The following is a 6,169-nucleotide window of genomic DNA, read 5'->3' on the forward strand; positions in this document are numbered from 1 at the left end:
CTGTGCCTTATCCAAGGCATCCGTAAAAGTGGTAATCTGGGCAACTGCTAGTGATTCTTGGATTTCTATATTTAACCCCTGAATAAACCTCCTTATCCTTTTCCGTTCGGTGACTACGAGCTCAGGGGCAAATTTGGAAAGTTTGGTGAACCACTCCTCATACTCGGCCACACTTAATAATCCTTGTTTCAACTTAATAAAGTCATCCTCCCTCTTTTCTTGTATAATTGGCGGAAGGAACTTGACATTAAACTCCCTCTCAAAATTTACCCAAGTCCAAGGGGTTTGTTCTCTTTCCCACTTTGCACTAATAACATTCCACCATGAGCGTGCCGCCCCTTCAAATTAGAAAATGGCAAAATTCACTTGCCTTTTCTCGGTATAATTTAAAGCAACAAAAATATCAACCATCCTTTCAAACCAATTTTTTGGTACCTCGGGAACAGACCCTCCATAAAACTTAGGTGGAACGAACTTCAAGAATCGCTCTAGGACTCTATCCTCACCCCTCTCTTGATTCCTAGGTTGGTTGACTGGTTCAGGTCCTTGGCTCTCAGCTAAGCGCTCGAGAATATCGGTCATGCGGTTAATAGCCGTAGCCACTTGGTCACTTTCTTCGTTTCTAGGGTTTTGGTTTGATCCGAGCGCGGATCCCTCATCTCTCTCGGGAGTGCGGGGTTGCCGAAACCCTTGCCCACGCCCCCGTCCATGTTCTCGCCGATCCATTTTGCAAGATTCTAAACGCATAATAAAAGTAGTAAGCATAAGCGCATGAATTGAAAAACAGGTACACATTGCAAGAACACTTTAAATCAAAGCATAGCTATTTGTGTAAGTTAGAAGTCATGTCATATGTCAATATGCATACTGTGAGAACCCTGAAAATAGACATATAAATATCAGTGCATATTTTATTTGCATTTTAATTCTTTAATAAATTTTAGCACGAAGTCCAATTGTTTTTAAATAAGTATGTAGAAATAAACGTTAGGTGCAAAATAAAAGAATTGTGCTAAACTACTAAACTTCTTAGTTTTGTTACATTAACTTCATATTTCAATGGTAAACTATTTCATTGATCTAATAATTAATTTCTTTGAATTCTAGTATTGTAATTAATTGTTTTGAAATAAAAGTGCAAAGATAATTTCTATGTAATAAATAATATAATTGTGCCAATATTGAATTATTCGGTTTTGCTATACTAAATTAATATTTCTTGAGTTGGATTAATTCTATTACTTTAAAATAAATTCTTTGATTTCCGATAACTAGTTTTAATCGTTAATAATGTTAAATGTTAATAGGAATTTCCGCGTTAAGATGAAAACCAATGAATTTTAGATAAATATGATACTAATATACTAAACATACTTAAGGCGTGAAAATTCGATAAATATATCCTTATCTTTCGTTGTTTTCGCAATAAGTGCGTAAAAATACTTTTATGTGCAAATTGACACCTTGGATTTAATTATTATTTCACTTGACTTTATATTACTAAATCAATAAATTTCGAGTTAACTAACTCTATTTCTTGGGAATAAATAATTGGAAATTTTGATAAATAATTTAATCGCTAAATAATGTTAGGAATTACTAGGAACCATAATATTAAATTGTAATCGACAAATTTTCGATAAAAAAAAAATAGTTAAAGTATACTAGTGTATAATTAAGCCTTCAAATCACAATTGGGGTAAATTGTTGGTATTAAGTTAGAATTGAGAGTTAAGTAGATGTTAGGGGGCAAAGTGAATAGATCATAATGCCCTTCACAATCCCACAAAACCTCCACTACACCACAACCATTACCATGCACGGCCAAACACTCCCTCTTACAGCCTTTCCATTACCGCCCCAATTGACCAATCACAATCTCACCAATTCTATACGTAAACCAACTTCCACACTCAACCATCTCCACACTCCACCAATTCTGGCTTCAAACATCTCCTAAACCGGCACCACACACTTTCCTCTTCCTTTTACATGCCAAGATACAATACCAAGTCCTCTGCACAAACAAGACCTTGGACAGCAGCCTAGCACCGCATCAACTGACCAATAGAAACTTCATCCAACTCTACACTCAACCACCTCCAAAACCACGGCACCTCTTCTGTCCTCTCCACTTCACATATCAGACCACAACATTTCAGTTCCACAAACACATTTCTTCCCTATCTTGATATCATCGACAAGAAGAGCCGAGGGAAGAAGCTGAGAGCTGGAGTGAAACCAGGGAGAAAATTTCCGAGAGAGCTGCACCGTCTGCACCTCCATTTGCACCCAACTTCACGGCTGCAACCTCACCAGCTTCAACCTCCATCAGCTGAAGTCACTACACCAAGCTAGAACCAGAAAACCTGTCGCGTAAGTGAGGCCGAGAGAGGGGAAAAGAGAACAAAACTTCAGCTACACTGACGCACAAGTGAAACTTGAGTGAGGTATTTTCTGGAATAAAAATGGATGATAAGAAGTAGTTTAAGCCAACCGTGGCCTTGCATGTGTTATTGTGTGTAATTGGATGATGAGAACCAAAGCTGTGGAAAATTCTGTTTTGGGCAAACCATTTCTGCCGAGAAGCTGATTGAGCAATGCAGCTTAAATTATGACTTTCGATAACAATTTGAACTTTTAAATGCCTTTAGCTGAGGGAAAACTGGAGGATTAAGACCATGCATGTTAATTTGTACATTCGGTTGGTGTGTTAAAGCAGAGGAAATTCTGTTTTGGTTGAAGAAAATTCTGCCGAGGAGCTTGCTTGGGTTGGTAGTTTCACTTCTGATCTTATGCGACAATCTGAGGTGATTAATTGTTTAACCAATTAAAAACCATAAGTTCAAGTCATATAAGAGCTTGCATGGGGAGGTTAAGGCATCCGGATGGGATTTTATTTTAATTTTGAAAAGAATTTCTGTTATATAATAGTAGAGAAATTTCCGTGAGCTTATTTTGATTATTGCAGTCTAAATTGGTTTTAATTTTGTGAGCTGAGTTATAACCATAATTATATAGCTAATATCAAGGATTAGACTCTGCATGTAGTTGATTAGTAGTCAAAACAAAAAAATAGAATCGAAAGTGCAATCTGCCTCAATGCAAGATTACCCGAGCCAAGCAGGAAAAAAATTCTGGAAATGTTTATTTGCTAGCTAAGTGGTTAAACGCTGAATTGAGTAACTAATACCATACTTAAACCAAGGAAAAATTCGAACTAATATAGATTGGTTGCTGGAAATTTTGGGTGATAGCCGAAGGGGTATGAACCAGAATTTCAATATCGTTGGAAAATTTTAGTTTGATACTGGAAATTTATTTTATTTCCTTGGAGTATGGTGGCTCAGAATTTCATAAGAGATGCAAATTTTAAGATATACAATTTGCTTAGCAATGAACCAAATAGTACATATAAAGTTGGAACAAAAAACGCCAATATACAATTGCTGGAATTCCTTTGTGAATCACCTTTAACTTGAACCTGGAAATTTTGAAAATTTTGGGAGGTTTAACTCTATTGCTCGAATTTGATTATGAACCAGAATCTTCAGCTTGACTGTAGAAGTTATTTTCTTAAGTTGTTAGGAACTCGAAACGCAGGATTATATGCACAAGTAGCCTGTGAAATCTGTTTGGAAATAAACCATTTAATATCTTAGGAATTCGTTTTGGTTATAAGTAAAGTGTAGCTATGGATAAGCTGGAAATTTCCAGCCTTGGTTTTGAGTGATAAAGAGTTACGTGTTGGTTTCCTTAAATATATTTTGGGGCTGTGGGAATATTGTATTACTTACTGAATTCGTTTTATAAAACCCCGAGATGGTCATGCACTTGAATATCGGGGTGACAATGTGATATTGTGGATGGTATTTCTTGACTTTGGATCAAATACTTGAATAGGAGGCTGCTGCAAATGTGATCTTTGGTTCTAAATAACTGTTAGCGGATTTAAATACTTGATATGTTAGCTTGATTGTCACAGGAATTACTGGTTGCGTGCTAAGGGCTAATGATTGACGAAGCCTTAGCCATTGAAATGATTTCTTTTATAAAGTATTACTGGATGACGGAAATTAACTGCTGGAATGTCTTGGGACTTCACTTTTATTTTTATTTGCTTATGATGGGTTTGCTGAAACCAAGTGCTAATGATTGATGAAGCCTTGATTGATCATTTTATTTTATTCAGTAATGCAATTGTTGAAAGCTAGGGCTAATGATTGACGAAGCTCTAGTAATTTGCTATGTGATTTTTGCCATATCTTGATCCATATTATGATTTCGAATCGGAATCGGAGCTGTGGAAGTTGTATCGACCTTGCGAACTCGAGTAACTGTGATCAAATTAATCAAAAAATATTTTTCCAGCTAGTATTATATTATAAAACTCCATATCTAGCGTTTTACCTAAAACTTTCCAACTCGATAATTTCCTTTAGCTCAAACTAGCATTGATAGCTATAGTAAATAAGTTCTATAGCTTTTGAAGACTCTAAGTCTTATTTTAATTCCTTTTCTTTTCTTAAGCTTTGCACTTGGATAGTTAACTATAGGAAAAGTTCCAAAATACGAGTTTTACTAATCTTAGTGAAAAGCTTGGGAAACTTGCTCGGCAAGAAACCCTATTTTAGGAAAAACAGTTTTAAGGATAATTTTTGCAAAAAGCCGTAACTTTAAAGAAATGTTCAAAGTAACTTCCTAACGTGGATATTAAGAGGTTTGTCGACTTATTTCAAGAAAATAATATTAGTTACCCTTTTATAAGGATAAGTATCTTAAGGAAAACTATAATAAACATTTCTTCTATTTTTGTCAAGTTTTAACCTAAGGGACTCTTGATTCTTCTAAGAAAAGTAGACTAGTAGTATATTAAATATACCTCGATGTCTATAAGCTTAAAAGCTGAGTAGAAACTTATAGTTTCAAAATTTGGTTTTTAGGATATTGCGAGGACGCGGAATTCGATTCCCAACTTGATAACTGAACTCCACTCTTGGTGAGTGTCCCTGCCTGTTCTTTTCCTACTTGAATTAAGTGCTTTCTTGACTCGATATGTGATGAATTGTAAAATGAGTTTTTGATCCATCGAAGTGAGCAGGGTGTACTTTATCGCACTAGCCGTTCGAGTGGTGACTTGCGTGAATCATTTTTCTCGTGAATCCTTAATCTAAAAGTAGTTACGTCGTTGGGTGAATCCCTCGGCACCTGAATCAACTACAATAATCCTTGAATCTAAAAGTAGTTACGTCGTTGGGTGAATCCCTCGACACCTGAATCAACTACAAAAACGTCGATTCCTGAATCTCTCGACTAATTCTATTACGGGTATATCTCGAGTATACTGCGTCGGTAGACGAAGTGCGGGCCCGAAGCGGAGGTATGAATGGTGACGGGTTAGGATTAAAATGAGTGGATCTACATGGACTATAAGTAGTGAGAGTTGACGGAGGGTCAACTACGATGAATGGTGATCAAGCGAGGAAAATGGCTCTTGAGAGCCCCTGTATCCTACCTTGTGCTGTTATACGCTTTCCTAATTGTTAAATTTGTTTAAGTTATTACTCGCTGTTTGACTTGCGTGACTGCATGTTTTGGGGCACCACTGAGCTTTAGCTCACCCCACGTTTATTTGTTTTCCTTACAGGTCTGGAAGTTGAAAGAATTTGAGCTGCTTATATTTCCTATGAATGTATTTGAATAGCTTGAATTTAGATTTTGGTTTGTAATGAATTCTACGTTAAGTTCTGTACCTTTTATTTTGGTTGCCACTTGAAGCTGGAAAAAATGTAATTCCAAATTCTAATATTCGGTTTGTATGATTTTATTAGTATAGTATGTCTTTAACCTTGCGAGTAACGTGTGAAGTGGTTAAGAGCCGTCGTTTGGCTAAGTTGTATGCCGTTATCTTTGAAGCTAATGAGGTGATAGAAATTGCTAGATTCCTGTACTCGAATACCAGGTATTTCATTCAATGGTGTATTTGCAAATTGTGAAGAATTTAGTATACCGCATTATGATGGGACTAGAAAGCATGATTAAATTTGGCGAAGTAGAATCGAAAGGACCAAGTCTAGCTTTTGAGAGTTTAAGGTGAAGAACCAATAGCGAGACCTTGAAGATTAGTGCCAATTCTGTTTTGAGATGAAAATTTTACTAGTAATTCGAT

The 6,169-nt window shown here is 36.2% G+C and overlaps 1 long non-coding RNA gene across 1 annotated transcript; it reads left to right on the forward strand.

Moving 5' to 3' along the window:
• Positions 1–2,007: 2,007 nt before the first annotated feature.
• LOC140021716 (uncharacterized) lies at positions 2,008–5,859 on the forward strand. Its single transcript, XR_011825662.1, has 2 exons — positions 2,008–2,450; positions 5,648–5,859. It is a non-coding gene; the product is annotated as an uncharacterized lncRNA (long non-coding RNA).
• The last annotated feature ends 310 nt before the right edge of the window (positions 5,860–6,169 follow it).

The sequence above is a fragment of the Coffea arabica genome, chromosome 11e, assembly GCF_036785885.1.
Source record: "Coffea arabica cultivar ET-39 chromosome 11e, Coffea Arabica ET-39 HiFi, whole genome shotgun sequence".
NCBI lineage: Eukaryota > Viridiplantae > Streptophyta > Magnoliopsida > Gentianales > Rubiaceae > Coffea > Coffea arabica.